Source organism: Pongo pygmaeus, chromosome 10 (assembly GCF_028885625.2).
Source record: "Pongo pygmaeus isolate AG05252 chromosome 10, NHGRI_mPonPyg2-v2.0_pri, whole genome shotgun sequence".
NCBI classification, from domain to species: domain Eukaryota; kingdom Metazoa; phylum Chordata; class Mammalia; order Primates; family Hominidae; genus Pongo; species Pongo pygmaeus.
The window spans coordinates 88,918,965-88,937,032 of NC_072383.2; positions in this window are offsets into that span (position 1 = coordinate 88,918,965).

Below are 18,068 nucleotides of genomic sequence, written 5' to 3' on the forward strand. Positions count from 1 at the left end.
GGGGCTCTACATGAGCAGGTGATGAAACTAACCAGTCTTGTGCCCTTTCCTTCAGTGCAGCAAGTTTCTCTGGATCTCAGGTGGGTCCAGAGGTGCTGTTCAGGAGCCAGGAATTGTAGTAAAGAACCTTAGAAGTCTACCTGGTGTTCTGTTGTACTGTGGTTGTGCTGGTCTTCAAACCATCTTCCCTCCCCCTTCCATCACGCAGGAGCCTCTCCTTGTTTTCACCACCTCCACAGACCCGCAGGAAGCACTGCTGGACTATTGCCAGTGTTACTTTAAGGCCCAAGGGCTCTTCAGTCAGTCTGTGGTGAGTGCTGCCTGGCCTGGGACTTACCCTTCAGGGCAATGGGCTCCCCTCTGGCCTAGGTCAGGTCTGGAAATGCTGTCCAAGAGCCAATGCCTGGAATTGGAGACCCCAAGAGCCTGCTTGGTGCTCTACCCCTTGTGGCTGAGCTGCTGGTACCTAAGGTACAGGACAAAGTCCACTTTAAACTTTCCTTCACCTTTCTCAAGTAGAAAGAGTTTCTCCCCATAGCCAACACATCTGGGAATGTGCTGAGTCTCAACCAAGGCCCGCAGCATACTACCTAGGTATTACTGCTGGTTATTTAGGTCCCAAATGCTGTTTACACAGCAGGTGATGTGTCCTGCTAGGAATGAGCCCTTCCCTTCAAGGAAGCAGATTCCCTTCTATCCCAGGTGTGTCTAGAAATATTTTCCAGGGCCTGCCAAGGGAACCTCATGACTCTGACTACTGCCCTATCCTACTGTGACTGAGCTGATACCCAAGATGCAAGACAAAGTCTTCTTTATTCTTCCTTCTCCTGTCTTCAAGCAGAAGTCAAGAGTCTCTTCTGGAGCTGCAAGCTGTTCACCCTGGGGTTGTGGGAAGGGTGTGCAAGCACTCCCTTGGCTGCCCCAGCTGGTATCTCAGAAGGTCACGTGGTCTTAATTCCACTGACTCTGAGCCCAGCAAACCCTAGCACTCACCTAGGAACTGCAGTCCTTACGTCACAGACTGTCTTTCAAGTTTATTTAGAGCACCAGAACACTTTAGCCCGTGGGTGAAAAGGCTTGGCAGAACTCAAGTTCTAACAGCTGGCATGGGTGATTCCCCTCTAGTTAGGGCTGATTTAAATACTCCCTTCATTGGGGTATGAGGTGACAGGTGAGTTAAGCCTTGTTTTGTTTGTCACTGTGACAGGTCAGCACTGAGTTCAATGCAATGTCTCACAATTGCTGTGCTTACTCTCTCCGAAGTGCTCAGATTCTCTCTCTGTGCCACAGGGCTGCTGCTGTGGGATGGGGAAGAGATGGCATTGGTGATTCAAGACTCTTTCCTATCCCCTTCAATGCCTCTTTCAGTGTAGGAAGTTAAAATCAGGTACTGTAAGTGCTCACTTGATTTTTTTCTTCTTAAGAAGATTTGTGTGTGTGTGTGTGTGTGTGTGTGTGTGTAGATAGTTGTTAAATTGGTGTCCTTATCAAGGGAACAATTGGTGGAGCCTTCCATTCAGCCATCTTGCTTCATTCTCTGTATAATGTGATATTATAATGTCATCTTAATTGAATATCTTTGAAGAAAAAGGAAATTGTGCATGTTTGCATGCATTTATTGCCTACTTGAATATTCTCTTTTATGAAATATTTTTTAATTCTTTGCTCATATTTCTGTTGATTGCTAGTATTCTTCCTATTTTTGAATGCATGACTCAGCAATTATTTTTCCGATTTTTTGAATGCATGCTCAGCAAAATGCTCAGCAGTTGGTCAGCATTCTAAATGTTACTTAATATTTAAGTGTGTAATTATTACTCATGATGTTTTGTGTTACATTTATTCACTATTTTAATTTTTGAAAGGATATATAGAATTAGATATTGGTATAGAATTAAACATATGTATCTGCAGAGAGAATGAAAAAAATATGAAAAGTAATTTTCCTTACCACTCCTAACATCATGGTGACATATGTTTTATTTTTTTAACTCTCTGAATCTTATTTCTCTGAGCTGTCTTAACATATGTCAGAAAAAGCATTTGAAAAAATTCAATCATCCCTTCATGATAAAAACCCTTAACAAATTAGGCATACAAAAAACATACCCCCAAATAATAAAAGCTATATATGTCACACCCATAGCCAACATCATACTCCGCAAGGAAAAGTTGAAATAATTCCCCCTACATACTGGAACAAGACAAAGATGCCCACTTCCACTAGTCTTATTTAACACAGAACTGGAAGTTCTACCTAAAGCAGTCAGGCAAGAACAAAAATAAAATGCATCCAGATTGGAAAGGAGAAAGTTAAAAATCTCTGTTTGCTGATGATATTACCTTACATCTATAAAACCCTAAAGATTCCTCCAAAAGTCTCCTAAATTTGATAAATTATGTCAGTAAAATTTCAGAATACAAAATCATTTTACAAAAATCAGCAGCATTTTTATGTACTATTTACAAGCTGAGAACTAAATCAAGAACCCAATCCTATTTACAATAGCTATGAAAAATAAAATACCTATAAATACAGGTAGCCACAAAGGTATAAAAGTCTCCACAAAGAGAACTATAAGACATTGATGAAATAAATTATAGATGACACAAACAAATGAAAAAGTACCCTATGTGCGTTGATTGGAAGAATCAATATTATTGTAATGATCTACTGCTCAAAGCAATCTACAGATTCAACATAATTTCTATGAAATTATCAATGTCATTCCCCACAGAATTAGGAAAAAAATTTCTAAAATTAATGTAGAACCAAAATAAATCTAACATAGCCAAAGCAATCCTATGCAAAAGGAATAAAACTGGAGGTATCACAATTACATTACCAGACTATACTACACTAAACTATACTACAAGGCTATAGTAAACAAAACAGCATGGTACTGGTATAAAAATAGACATATAAACCAATGGAACAGAATAGAGAACCCGGAAATAAAGCCATGTAACTACAACCAATTGATCTTTGACAAAGCTAACAAAAATAAACTCTGGGGAAAGGACACCCTGTGTATTAAATGGTGCTGGGAAAATTGGAAAGTCATCTATAGAAGAAAGAAACTGGATTCCTTTCTCTCAGCATATGCAAACCTTAAGTTATGATAAAGATTTAAATGTAGGACCTAAAACTGTAAAATCCCAGAAGAAAACCTAGGAAAAAATCTTCTTGACACTGGCCTAGACAAATAATGTATGAATAAGTCCTCAAGAGAAAATGCAACAAAAACAAAAGTAGACAAATGGGACTTAATTAAACTAAAGAGCTTTAGCACAGCAAAATAATCAACAGAGTAATCAGACAACCTACAGAATGGAAGAAAATATTTATAAACAATACATCTGACACAGAGCTAACACCCACAATCTACAAGAAACTGAAACAACTCAATAAAACTGAAAAGGTCCCCCCAAAACCTCATAAAAAGTGAGCAAAAGACATGAACAGGCACTTCTCAAAGGAAGATATACAAGCAACCAACAAATATGAAAAATGCTCAACAGCACTGATCATCAGACAAATGCAAATCAAAACCGCAATGAGATACCATCTCACATCAATCACAATGGCTATTATTAATGTCAAAAACCAGCAGGTGTTGGTGAGGATGTAGAAAACAGTACGGAAATTTCTCATAGAAGTAAGAATAGAACTACCTTTCAATCCAGCAATTTTATTACTGGTTTTCTACAAAGGAACAAAAATCATTATATCAAAAAGATAACTGCATTTCTATGTATATTGCAGCATTGTTCACAACAAAAAAAGTCACAGAATTAGGCCTGGTGCAATGGCTCACGCCTGTAATCCCAGCACTTTGGGAGGCCAAAGCAGACAGATCACCTGAGGTCAGGAGTTTGAGACCAGCCTGGCCAACATGGTGAAACTCCGTTTCTTCTAAAAAAAAAAAAAAAAAAAAAAAAGTTGTGAATAGCACCTGTAATCCCAGCTACAGGGGAGGCTGAGGCAGGAAAATCACTTGAACCCGGGAGATAAAGGTTGCAGTAAGCCAAGATCACACCACTGCACTCCAGCCTGGGTGACAGAGTGAAACTCTGTCAAAAAAAAAAAAAAAAAAAAAAAGGAATCAACCCAGGGACCCACCAATGAATGACTAGATTTTAAAAAGGGGTATAAATATACCATGGAATACGACTCAGACGTAAAAATAAAATAAAATCGTGTATTTTGCAGCAACATGGATGTGACTGGAGAGCATTATCTTAAGTAAAATGACTGAAACAAAAACTCAAAAGCCACATGTTCTCACTTATGAGTGGGATCTAAACAGTGAATACACATGGATATACAAAATGAAATAATAGACATTGGAGACTCCATAAGGTGGAAGGATGGGAGAGGAATAAGGAACAAATTACCACCTGTTTAGCACAATGTACACTATTTGGGTGACGGGTACACTAAAAGCCGAGACTTCACCACTGCACAATATATCCAAGTAACACAATTGCGCTCGTATACCTGAATTTATATAAATAAGTAAAAAGCAGAAAACAAAAACATGTCAGTGTTCATTGATTTATGAAAATGGCAGGATTTAGAATTATTTTTATATGAGTTTATCACCAATTACTCCTACATATATAAATAAGATTTGTTACTTATGGTTTTTGTTGTATATATTTAACTCACTATACTTTCCCCACTGTGCAGCACAGGTTAGTTAACTCACTTTTAGTATTTTATTATATTTAATCTACTGGCTTTTTACATATTTTTCACATTATTCTTGTAATGCCTGCTTTGGAGATTACAATATATATATATCTTAAAACTTTTATAATCAACATAGAGTTAATCTTAGATTGCATTATGAAAAATGTAGGCATTTTGCAACTATGTAAGCAATTTATGCTTTCTTCTGTCCTTTCTGCTGTAGTTATCTTAATATAGTCCTATCCATATTTTCTTCATATATTTGAGTTTTAGCAGTTAGCCTCTATAGCCACCCTGTTATCTGGTTTCTCAAGCCAGAGACATGACAGCATTTCTTCAAAACATTTGTTACCCTGCACCACATGGCAGCAACAACTTGTCCTCAGGCCATAGCTTCCACGTATCATCTCCTATTAAACAAAAACTTTCATTCATTTGTGATGAAATTTTAAACATTTAAAAACCCCTATTGTGAAAATCAGTGTGGCAATTCCTCAGGGATCTAGAACTAGAAATTCCATTTGACCCAGCCATCCCATTACTGGGTATATACCCAAAGGACTATAAATCATGCTGCTATAAAGACACATGCACACGTATGTTTATTGCGGCACTATTCACAATAGCAAAGACTTGGAACCAACCCAAATGTCCAACAATGATAGACTGGATTAAGAAAGTGTGGCACATATACACCATGGAATACTATGCAGCCATAAAAAATGATGAGTTCATGTCCTTTGTAGGGACATGGATGAAATTGGAAATCATCATTCTCGGTGAACTATCGCAAGGACAAAAAAACCAAACACCGCATGTTCTCACTCATAGGTGGGAATTGAACAATGAGAACACATGGACACAGGAAGGGGAACATCACACTCTGGGGACTGTTGTGGTGTGGGGGAGGGGGGAGGGATAGCATTAGGAGATATACCTAATGCTAAATGGCGAGTTAATGGGTGCAGCACACCAGCATGGCACATGTATACATATGTAACTAACCTGCACATTGTGCACATGTACCCTAGAACTTAAAGTATAATAATAATAATAAAAAGAAACATTTAAAAAAAAACAGAAAAAACCCCTATTGAAAGGTAAGTTGGTAATACAAAACAAAATATTATTCTGTATAAGAGGATTCCAAATGCTAAGTAAACTTAGGTGTTAATATGTAGAAAAATAAAAATATACACTATGATTTTATCATTAAAGTATTGGTATTGATAAACTGAAATATTTGATATTGATATTAATAAAATATTGATAAATTTGACATAAAACAAAGTCAGCACAGGATGGGTGAAAATATTATCATCCATGCTTCAACTGAAAACTATGCAGTCCTTAAAGTTTTGGTAACAGATTTATATGTACTGAAATTATAAAAATCCATGAGACATTGTTGAGCCAAGAAACCAGATTAATAAATACAAGGAATTATGTGATTCCAATTGTGTAAAATAGCATGTGTGTATCACATGTATAGGGATACTCTGTATACTTCTATGTATGGAGATACACAGAAGGATTTTAACAACTAAAGTCTTAAGAGTGGGTGTGTTTGATTCATGGGATATGAGGTGATTATTACAGATCTAAGTAGACAAATATCTAATGAATTAAATTAAAAGCATCCACATAATTTTACTGTGATAAACACAGAGAAGTGAAATAATATTCTAAACCTCAAAAACCAATAAAATACTAGCAATGATCTTAAAACTCTATAGGCCACAAATAAAGATCTACAAACATAATCACAAAATTAAAAAAAAATGGGACTCTTACCTTGTAGAAAAAAATGGTTAATTTTTACATCTATAGATGTGTAAAAATTAATAAGTAGATATACAGTTTGATCATTAGTACAGTTAAAATGGTTGTTTTGGAAACTCCAAATATGATTGTAGTTATTAGTAACTTAGGAGATATGAAGGAAGAATAAGGCTCATCTTTCATAGTATAACAAATTTAATTATTTTCCTACTCCCATTGTGTCATTTAAATATCTTTAAAAACACAGATTTAAGTGATTCTAGAGATGATCTTCTCTTTTTTGAAAGGAAATAAGACATTGAATTGCCTAAGAATAATGATTTCAAGTTAAAGATGGTTCATTTATTCTGTCAGTCTGAGGTTGACTTGACAGTGATCGATCTAATTTTAGTGTTTCAATTCTTTACCAGTCAGTGTTCTTGGTTTTGAAAACAGAAACTAAAACTGATCAGCTTCAGGATACGAAAGATTTATTATTGGACATCTCACAGATTCAACAAAACATAACTGCATAACAGAACTTAGAACTTGGATTGGGGGGAAGAATGAGCTCAGACAGCCAAGAACACAGGCCTATCACCCCAGAAGAATGTCAGTGCTAGTAAGAATACCTGTGCCGGTCTCACATCCATTGGACAGTTTTGTTTTTGTGTCCAGACTCTCAGTTTTACTGCCACCATCACTACTTGACCATATATACTAGATTTCTCCACTAGAATAAACGTTAAACTTTCTTTGCTTTTGTGATACCTGCTTTAGATTTGACATTATAGGCAAAACATCCAACTGGCAAAACCTACATAACGTATAATCTTCCTATGGAGAAGAAGCATCAATTTTCTAATCAAGATTCAAAGAGTTTCAGATTAATTTCTTAATCAAAAGGACTTGAACATTTAGTAAATAAAAATGTCACAATAACTTCTTATTTTAAATCTGTAATTGTACTTAAATATTTCAAATTAGAGATAGCTTTATTTTCAGCACATATGTTTTAGGCCCCCCTAAAATAAAATTATTTTGAAAAATCGAAGGTAAGATATATTTTTCTGTTTAAAATGATATGTAAAACATTGGTGATAAAGTGTTAAATGAAATACTAAGGTTGCAAATGTTGTAAATTACATGTGAACATAATGTATATTAAAAATATTATGCAATGTTAGGTGTTAATTGGTTGTCTTCGAGCCATAGAACTATGGCTCAACCCATGGTGAATAGAGAGATAACTTATTTTTAAGAAATGTGAAGAAAGAGGATCACAAGGAATTATGTAATTCCTGGTATCTGTCAAATTTGTGACTGTTTAAACGTCACAAGTAGAACTGGGTAACCAGCTCTTCTCAAGTGCAACAGTCTTCATAATTCTGACACTGTTAAGCTGCATAATGATGGCTGGTAACCAAGTTTTTTTTTCTTTTTTTTTTGGTCACAGATGTTTGCCATGAAGAATCTTGGCCTCCTTCACTATCTTAATTTAGTCCTCATTGAATGGGAGAACATTAGTCCTTTCCCGTGGGTAATATTACAGCTGGGTCCAAACCTTAAGTGTATATCCGTATAGTATGTCAAAACCTTGTTTGTGAGTCCATTTCTGCCATCTTATTTTTCGTGATTGGAGAAGCACTCACCCATCTTATCACATATGTGGAATTGTCTGGGTGCTGGGATTCAAGTCCTGTGGCTGCAGCTATGTATAGTTACACAACTTGTGTCCTCAACCACCACTTTTGTAACTTAGAATTTCTATCTGAACCATTTGACAATAGCAGTTTCCCTGGTTCTTCTAGGAGGTCAGCCTGCAAAGAATCATTTTTGGAGAAGTAAATCCTTACATGTCAATATTTTTAAGTAAAATTAGCCTGTAATTGTATTTTAATATCCATGTCAAGTTTTGCTATTCAATGTTATGCTAGCTTTATATAACTGATTAGAGAATATCTTTCATTTTCTATCATGAGGAAATATTTATAGATGATCAGCTTTATTTCCCAAACATTTGTGAGAATTTTCCTCAAGCTGCTTGAGCCTAAAAATTTTCTTTATGGAAAAGTGTATAATTACATATTACACATCTTTCTTATTTAATAATTAATTACATAATTTCTCATATTTTTAAATTTCTTCCTGTGTCAGTTTTGGTAACTTTCATTTTTCTAGAAATTTACCTCTGTCTGGCCATCAGAGAAATGCAAATCAAAACCACAATGAGATACCATCTCACACCAGTTAGAATGGCAATCATTAAAAAGTCAGGAAACAACAGGTGCTGGAGAGGATGTGGAGAAATAGGAACACTTTTACACTGTTGGTGGGACTGTAAACTAGTTCAACCATTGTGGAAGTCAGTGTGGCGATTCCTCAGGGATCTAGAACTAGAAATACCATTTGACCCAGCCATCCCATTACTGGGTATATACCCAAAGGACTATAAATTATGCTGCTATAAAGACACATGCACACGTATGTTTATTGCGGCACTATTCACAATAGCAAAGACTTGGAACCAACCCAAATGTCCAACAATGATAGACTGGATTAAGAAAGTGTGGCACATATACACCATGGAATACTATGCAGCCATAAAAAATGATGAGTTCATGTCCTTTGTAGGGACATGGATGAAATTGGAAATCATCATTCTCAGTAAACTATCGCAAGGACAAAAAACCAAACACCGCATATTCTCACTCATAGGTGGGAATTGAACAATGAGAACACATGGACACAGGAAGGGGAACATTACACTCTGGGGACTGTTGTGGTGTGGGAGGAGTGGGGAGGGATAGCTTTAGGGAATATACCTAATGCTAAATGACGAGTTAATGGGTGCAGCACACCAGCATGGCACATGTATACATATGTAACTAACCTGCACATTGTGCACATGTACCCTAAAACTTAAAGTATAATAATAATAAAATAAAATAAAATAAAAAAAATAAAAAAGTCAAGGAATGCTTTAAAAAGGAAGTAGTAATTGAGCTACTGCTCACTTGATAATTATGAATTGAAGAGATAGAAAAAGAAAGAAGTCAATCCCAGGATTATATTAGATATCTGTTCTACATTTAGTCTGGAATAGAGATAAACTGCTCAGAAAAATCCAGGCATTTCAATCTTATTAAAGTATAAAGTGCCAATGGTAGAGGGCAAAAATTTGCTGGATAAATAATAAAAAATAAGGTCATTACCAATTTTGTATGCTACAGCTGGATTTTGTCCTATAGTCAATGGAATTCCATCAGTGAATGATGGGCTTAAGTAAGAAGATGGTGTAAAAAAACAGTGGTAACATTCTTGGCTCTATCATGGTTCATGTATACAATAACTATTTGTTCTGTGTAGATGATCACGAGGTAAAAGTGAAGCAAGGGTAAGAAAAAATTGGCAATGAGTTTATATTTTAATGTACTGCATTTGAATTCTTGATGAGAAATACAAATTGATATATTTTTCTTTTTTTTGCCTTCTAACCAAATTATAAATTCACAGTTCAAGTTTAAAATGCAAGCACATTGGCCCAAAGAAGTACATACATTTTTTCAGTGTAATATGTTTTGATTTTAAGAGATGGAAAAAATACATATTTCCCTTGAATATTAATAGCTTATATTGCTATCGTGACTATAGCAATTTCTTTTTCAGCTCTTTAAATGTTAAAATATTACTAAGATATCTTCAAATTTTAAATATCTTAAAATTAATTTAAGATAATCATTGGAATCTGTTTATTTTATACATTATCCACTTACATAAGTGTGGAGTTTTTACTTTGGTAAAAATACATGGCTATTATGGTATGGTATAAATGTAAACAGTTTGAAGTCAGAGACACATGGGTTCTAATTCCAGCTTCAACATTTGCTAAGTACATGACCTAAAACAGCATACGAAACTATGACCCAATTTTTTCCATGCAAAAAGCAGCATATTAACATAGTATATTTTGAAGGTGCAATATATTAATAGATGAAAAAGCATAGTGGCACAATTTAGATGACTGATAAATGCACATATTTTCCCTTCCTCAAATTCATTAATCAGCTTGAAAATTTAAGTAAGATTGTATACAATTTGGGAAAATGTATCATACATATCTTAGAATTTGAATTATTTTTTCTATATACTCATTGAAATAATTATTCAATCATCAAAAATACATTTAATGATTAATCTAATGAGATCTCAAAGATGAACAAAATAAAACCTATGTTATTACAAGGAATATGCATAAACAACAAATGGTAGATATTTTCTACCACAGGGCTTTGAGAAACATTCCAATTTATTCCCTGGAAAACATTCTAAGGGAAGAATCCATAAAAGGCTATTATCTAACATATTGTACTTTCTGTTTATATTCCATATTTTTTAACACTGGAAGGTCATAATTTTTAGTTTAATTGCAATAATTCCATAGGAAAACTTAATTGAAATATACCTCACTAGGGCTCTTATTACCATATCAAGCTTGTGCTCTACTTGTATTTTTCTACATAAAAAGCAAATATTACAAAAAAGAAATAGCTTCACTTCACTCGTAAATTTGTAATATTACATGAGTAAAAAGCAACTGAATAGAAATATTCACTAAATTAATATGAGTCGATTAAAATGAGTAACATGTTATACAAAGAGCATAGCTTGTCTTATTATATATAGAGAATGAAGCTAATTTTGTATGCAAGAGAATAATAATGAAAATTCATTCTCAGATTTCACTATGTGCTTTAAGAGTGTACATATAAAAAAGTAGCATGCATAAGGCACTAATTACTCCTTAAATATTCATTTGCATGAGTTTTAGTTGCTGGCACAATTGTAAAATTACCATTAGTGCTTTTCTAAAGGTAATTTCAGATGTTAGCATTGGTCCAAGAAGATGCTTTGGGATTAAAAAAATGCCATAGTATACAATCTACACATTATGTTGATAGAATTACAAAAAGAATCTGGAATAAATTATTCTTTGACATATCATTTCTCATGTTCAAAAAACATTATCTTATCTAGAGAAAATAATTACATGACATTACTGCATGCTTTTTGCCTTTAACACTTCTTTTAATCTCCACCAACAGGCATCTATTGATTGTGTTGAATACATTATTGCATTAGATGACCTTTAATGTTCTTTCTGACACTGATAGTAGGTGATTTGACAACCTTCACTGTGGGTGGCTTCCCAGAGGACGCTGTATACACCTCTCTGAGAGCAATTGTTATTAGCTTATTACATGTCTTTCTCCCTGAGGTAAATTGCAATACAATTCACTAAACATTGCCTCTTCGAGTTACACCACACCCGTGCAGAATTATAGCTCAGCCTTATAGAACTGAAGAGTACAAATGCAACTTGGTTTTGCTGAAAGTTGTGGAAGGGAGTGCTGTGTATAATCTGACAGAGAAGTTTGAGAGTCAGCACATTATTTGCTGCTTCCTTTACCCTTGCCATATTATCAGACAGCCTGTTTTGTCAGCCTGGGTTTTGGGGTGCATTTGGAACAGAGACTAGCTGCCTATAAATGGACATGTACTGTGAGATATATACAAGCTTTTTTTGTTTGTAAGTGACTAGGATTTGATAATCATCTGTTATGGTAGTATATCAGTCAGTTCTCACACTGCTAATAAAGACATACCTTATATAAAAGAGACTTACTGAACTCACAGTTCCACATGGCTAGGGAGGCCTCACAATCATGGTGGAAGGTGAAGGAGGAGCAAAGGCATGTCTTACATGGTGGCAGGCAAGAGAGCCTGTGCAATTGCCCTTTTTGAAACCACATCTAATGAGACTTATTCACCATCATGAGAACAGCATGGAAAAAACAGACTCATGATTCAATTACCTCTCACTGGGTCCCTCCTGCAACACGTGGAGATTATGGGAGCTACAATTCAAGATGAGATTTTGATGGGGACACAGAAAAACCATATCAGGCAGCAAAACTTAGCATATTCTGACTGATACACCCTTTCCACAAATGATGAGACATCTGAGAGAAGGCCCACATTATTTCTTCCATTATTACCTTATCCCCTTCAACCTAAGCATCTAAAAACTGGTATGTAGTGAGTCTTCAGTAAGTGATAATTAATTACAATAATGCAATGAATTTTTTGTCAGTCAGTATACACAACAAGAAAGAGAATCAATCTTGCCTAATCTCCAAAGTCTTAAAATGTAGTTGAAGAGCTAGCACATCCAAAACACATTTTCTACTTGGCAAGTTGGTGTTGCTATTTACATTCAGACAAAACATAGGTCAGTCTATATTGAGCCGGTCAAGAAAAATTTCTTACTTGAGCTGAAACTGGAAAAAAAAGGGACAGAGATGATCTGGGAGGAAGAAGGACGACAGCATTCATGTAAGAAGAAACTCATAAGCAAGGATGCCGAAGCATAAATATTAGGAAAAAAGAGTGTATTGTTTCCATAATAAAACAAAAACCAGAAAAGAAAGTACATGGGGTAAAGAAAAATAGCAGTAAAGAAAAATAGCAGTAAAGCAAAAAAAGAAAAACCAATTAACTCCATGTTGCTAATTTATTTGTGACTTTTCAGATTCATATGAGCTGTGCAATGATAACACATGGATTCCCTGAAAAGTTTTGCTTTTCAATAATTTTTCTGCAATTATACAAACATGGATTTTATTCTGGCAATTTAAGATTTGATATATTTTGATTTATTGACTATCAGAGATAAATATTGGAGACAAATCAATAATGAGCACAATATTTCAATTTTTAACAATTTAGTTAATTACCTGTGATTTTACTACCACATACTGCATCTACTCCATCTTGGTACCAACTAAAAAAATATTATGTAAGAATTACTTCTGTCACACTAGTTCTGTTTATACTTAACCATTCTGAACCCTATCACTGTGTTCTCAACTTGCACCTGACTGACCCATGCCTGTGTTCCTCTAGCTCTGCCTTGGATCTTTGTTTTCAGGCTCTCAGATTTTATAATGTTATAAATCCCTTGTCACTAATCTTTAGTTCTCTTCTCACATGTATGTGTGTGTGAGAGAGTGTATACATGTTGGAAAATTATACTACTTTTACTCTTGTTTAATTTTGTTGATATATCTCACTCTGATGCATTTCTATAATCTGGGTCACTACCTTTGCATGGCTTATGCAGAAGTAGGATCAGGACACTATAAGCATCAGGAAACTATAAGTATCACACCACGCATTCCTGTTCATGTGGTTCTTAAATACAATGTAAAACAGTATAGAGAAATGACCTTGGGCTTGAATTATGGAGTCAGCCTGCCTAGGCTTGATAACTACTTTGCTACTTGCTAACTATGCATCCTTGAATCCTTGTGAATCCAACCTAGTTATCATCTTTATGTTTCTATTTCCTCTTCAGTAAGAAGTGTTTAATAATATTACTAACCTCATAGGATTGTTGTGGGGCTAACTGAAAGATTTAACATAAAGTGCCTATTAGAGGAGTCTGGCACTTCCATATATTTACGATTCTTGATTAATTTGATCAAAGTTGCCAGTCTTGATCATATTCTTATAAAACAAAGACAAGTTCATTTGTAGGTGTGGAAGAATTCATCTCAGAAAAACACTTATAGGGGTTACACTCAGAGCAATATATCCTCGTCAATGAATCATGCTAGTATTTTTAACTCTTAGCCTACCAGCTCTTGACAGAAAGTTTCTTGTTTTGGAAATTGGAACTTTATAAATCTAGGGGATCTTTCCAAAACCTTTGTCTTTTTAGGGGATCTCATAAGAAAAGTCCAAAATCCCCATGCAAAAGAAGGTATGAGAACAGTTCTAGAAAGTTTATTGTTTAGCTATTTAGCTTTGCTTTCCAAAAATTTTCTTCTTTCACACATACACACTCATTCTGAAATTGTCCATCATTGATCTCTTATTATGTGCTAATCTTCTATATTATAAAATAATACTCAGAATTATCACAATTACATGTGTTCCTGGTGGTTCACATGATTACAATAATCATTTCATCATGTCACTAAAATATTAATAATCCAATGATTATAATCATCTTTCATTACTAATAACTTCATAGTCTACCACATAACACTACATAATGTAACACAGAAAATGACAAAGACTGCTCTGGATTTCTTTTCCTTCCAGAAGGTTATTTCAGTGGTTTCAAAGGAAAACATATGTATGCTAACTGCACTGAAGCTAACTGTTCAAGTTCTCCTAGGGAGGTAATTTTTTGTGTGACAATATGCCTATTATTAGTTCTTATACATTAGTCTTTAGTAAATAGTACTTATTCTGTCTGCATATCTTGACAATGATTTCTTCCCACATTTGCAGCCACCCACTGAGACAATCGTTGCCACTATTCAAACACACAACAAACTAAGGTTTTATTACTTTAATTTTCCAAACAAATTATACTGTGCTAAATTACAACACATGGAAATAATTCTTAAAAGACAAAGAAAACAGTGGATTTTGCATTTTTATTAAATGAACTATCTGTAATTTCAAATCATGGCTTATATTGAGTATTGTCCAAACGTGCATACACATGTGTGACTCACTTTCAGCAAGCATCAAAGTTTTCTGAACCCTTCTGAAATTAAATAAACTCTCTAAATTGTCCTCATCCTGGTGTTTTATACTCAATAAATTAGGACTCTAAGCAATAACTGATAATCACAAGGAATTTGCACTCTCCACTAGTGTACTTATGTTTGACAATTTAAACTTTATATATACTTACATATATGTCAGTAAAATTCATAACTCCAAACTATAGAATGCACCTTCTATGTTTATTTTAGCACTGCAAAATAGCCTTACAAACATGAAAAAAAATCTGTCATAAAGAATATTTTGTTATTTGAATTGTCACAGAACAACATTAGGTTAAGAGCTTAAATGTACTCTAAAAGTTAACAGTGGGAGATTACACTAATATCAAAGAGCTCAAAGCAGGAAATGTCCTTTAACAGTTTCCGCATTTCTCTGTGATATTCACAAGAACAGCCATGGTCCAGGAAAAGATGGCAAAGTATGCTGTCAACTTTTAGTTTAAAGAAATTATAAAGGCCGGGCACAGTGGCTTGCACCTGTAATCCCAGCACTTTGGGAGGCCAAGGCGGGTGGATCACCTGAGCTCAGGAGTTCAAGACCAGCCTGACCACTATGGTGAAACCTCATCTCTACTAAAAATACAAAAAATTAGCTGGATGTGGTGGCGTGTACCTGTAGTCCCAGCTATTTGGGAGGCTGAGACAGGAGAATTGCTCGAACCTGGGAGGCAGAGGTTGCAGTGAGCTGAGATCACTACACTCCAGCCTGGGTGACAGAGCGAGACTCTGTCTCAAAAAAAAAAAAAAAATAAATAAATAAAAATAAAAGATTTTGTCAAGCATTATCATTTCCAGTCACACTAATTTTCACAGTGTTTTAAGAAAGAAGCTTAGCTTTGGAAACAAAACAGTGGGAGCTTTTTAGGATACCAATTCAAATGCCACCCAGCTGAGTAATGATCTGGTTGTCCTTACTAAAGTTATTATTTCATGGTTGCTCAGTGAATAGTGTCATTTAAAATGACCACATCTTGTAGTTCACTCCCATATGGACAAATGCCACCATTCAAACATCATCACCATGTTACCAGTTATTTCTGAGAAGCTATTGAACACTTCAATGCTTTATTCATGTTTAATAAAAGATAGAAAGACAGAGGGAATGGTTCAATGCTGTTGTTTGCCCTGTGAAAGCAATTGATTACTGCTAATTTTCATGCCCCGGTAGTGTCCATTCGGTGGTCAATTTCAGCAAAACTTAGAGCAGCTGGTTCCAATTTTTGCTGTGCATGGAACTACCTAGGGAGCTTTTAAAATTATATAATACTGAGCTTTAACCCAAAGCTACTGAATAAGAATCTCCAAGAGTTATTGTCATGAAGTTATATTTAAACATACTCTCTAAATAATTTTATTGCAGCTGCACATGGATTGGCCTTTGGGATCCATTGACTTAAAGGATTCATTTTGAAATCAGCCTCAAACTGTATCTTTGATGCTTTCTAGCTGAATAATCTTCAGGTCCCAATGTTTTTTGAACTTTTTTATCAATAAAATGGAGATAATATCCTTTTTAAATTGTTGTAAGGACTACATGAGAAACACAAGAAATCTGTCTAAACAGTTTATAGCATAGATTGTGGCAGAAACTGCTATGTGTTCACCAAAATTCATTTCCTCTTATTTATAGGGATACAGATAGATTACATTTTCTAGCCCACTCTTTTCGGTTAGTTGCGTTCATGTGATTAAGTTCAAGCCAGTGGAATGCAACAGAAGGAATGTGAACCACTTCTAGGTTGGGACCATAAAGACCTCCACATGAAACTGTATGATCGTTTCCCAATCTGGCTGGTTGCAGGAGGTAGCCTACAAAGTCATCTTGAGATTCAGATGTTGAACATGGGAATTTCACAAGATGAAACAAATGATCATGGGGAAAACCAACCACCAATAACCTTCATTTGTGTTAAACATCTATAAATTGGAGTTCATTACAGCAGTTAGTACCCTATGTTTTCTGTTTAATTCTTTTAATTTTCTTTTGAAATGATAGTAACATTTGAAAAACTGTTTGTCTTCATTTATCTGTCCATTATGATACGTCCGATTTATCAGTTGTAGAGATTGCCAGGAATTCCAATGCTCACAACATACAATGAGCACCTTGCAGATTCCTGAGGCAATAATAAGGATCCAGTGTGTCAGGGATCTCCCCTTAAAGGAGATCACCAGCCACCAGGCACATGATCCCAGGGCATCTGCCTTTCAAAATTAAAAAAAGCAAGACAACTTTACACATAGTGGAATATTATTAGGCAATGTATTGGAATTCAAGACACTACAAGACACTACAGGTACTCACCATACACTATGTCATTTATGTAAAAAACTATTTATGAGAAGTTGCTCCTAAGGCCAAAGTGAAAATACTTCTCTCTTCATTGCTGTTTTGGATTTTATTTCTCTCCTCTTCTACCTACTATTATAAGCAGCTCTTACTTTCATATCACCTCTAACATTCTAATATTACATGGGGCTGATCCAGGAGGATGACACTTTGGGAAGGACAGGAATGATGTGAAAGAGAAAGTAGAGGGAAAAATAACATAAATATTAAAAAATAATTTCGAGGCCTCCTCTCTCATCTCTAAGGTCTCTGGGTAGCATGTTCAATGCCCTATACTGTTTTCCTCAGTTCACTCACATAGCTTCAACATTATCTTACCTCCTACTTTCCTTCAGGCTCAGGTCATTTGATGTAATTCCATAGAGAGACACAATCTCTGGTTTTTACCATTTTGTCAGGGGTAATTAAATATTAAGTTATTTTATACTCAAAGGCCCATTTTAGCAAACCTCTATGATTTGTTTTTTCCTATAGGATCTAAGTTGGAGGTCACAGGTATAGTTCATCTCACTTGCTAACTGATAAATCATTAGTGACTCCTTGGAATGCTGTGTTTAGAAAGGTTTAAGACCAATGTGTTGTCTCAGCAAGAAAGAGCCTCATCAATTAGCAGTGT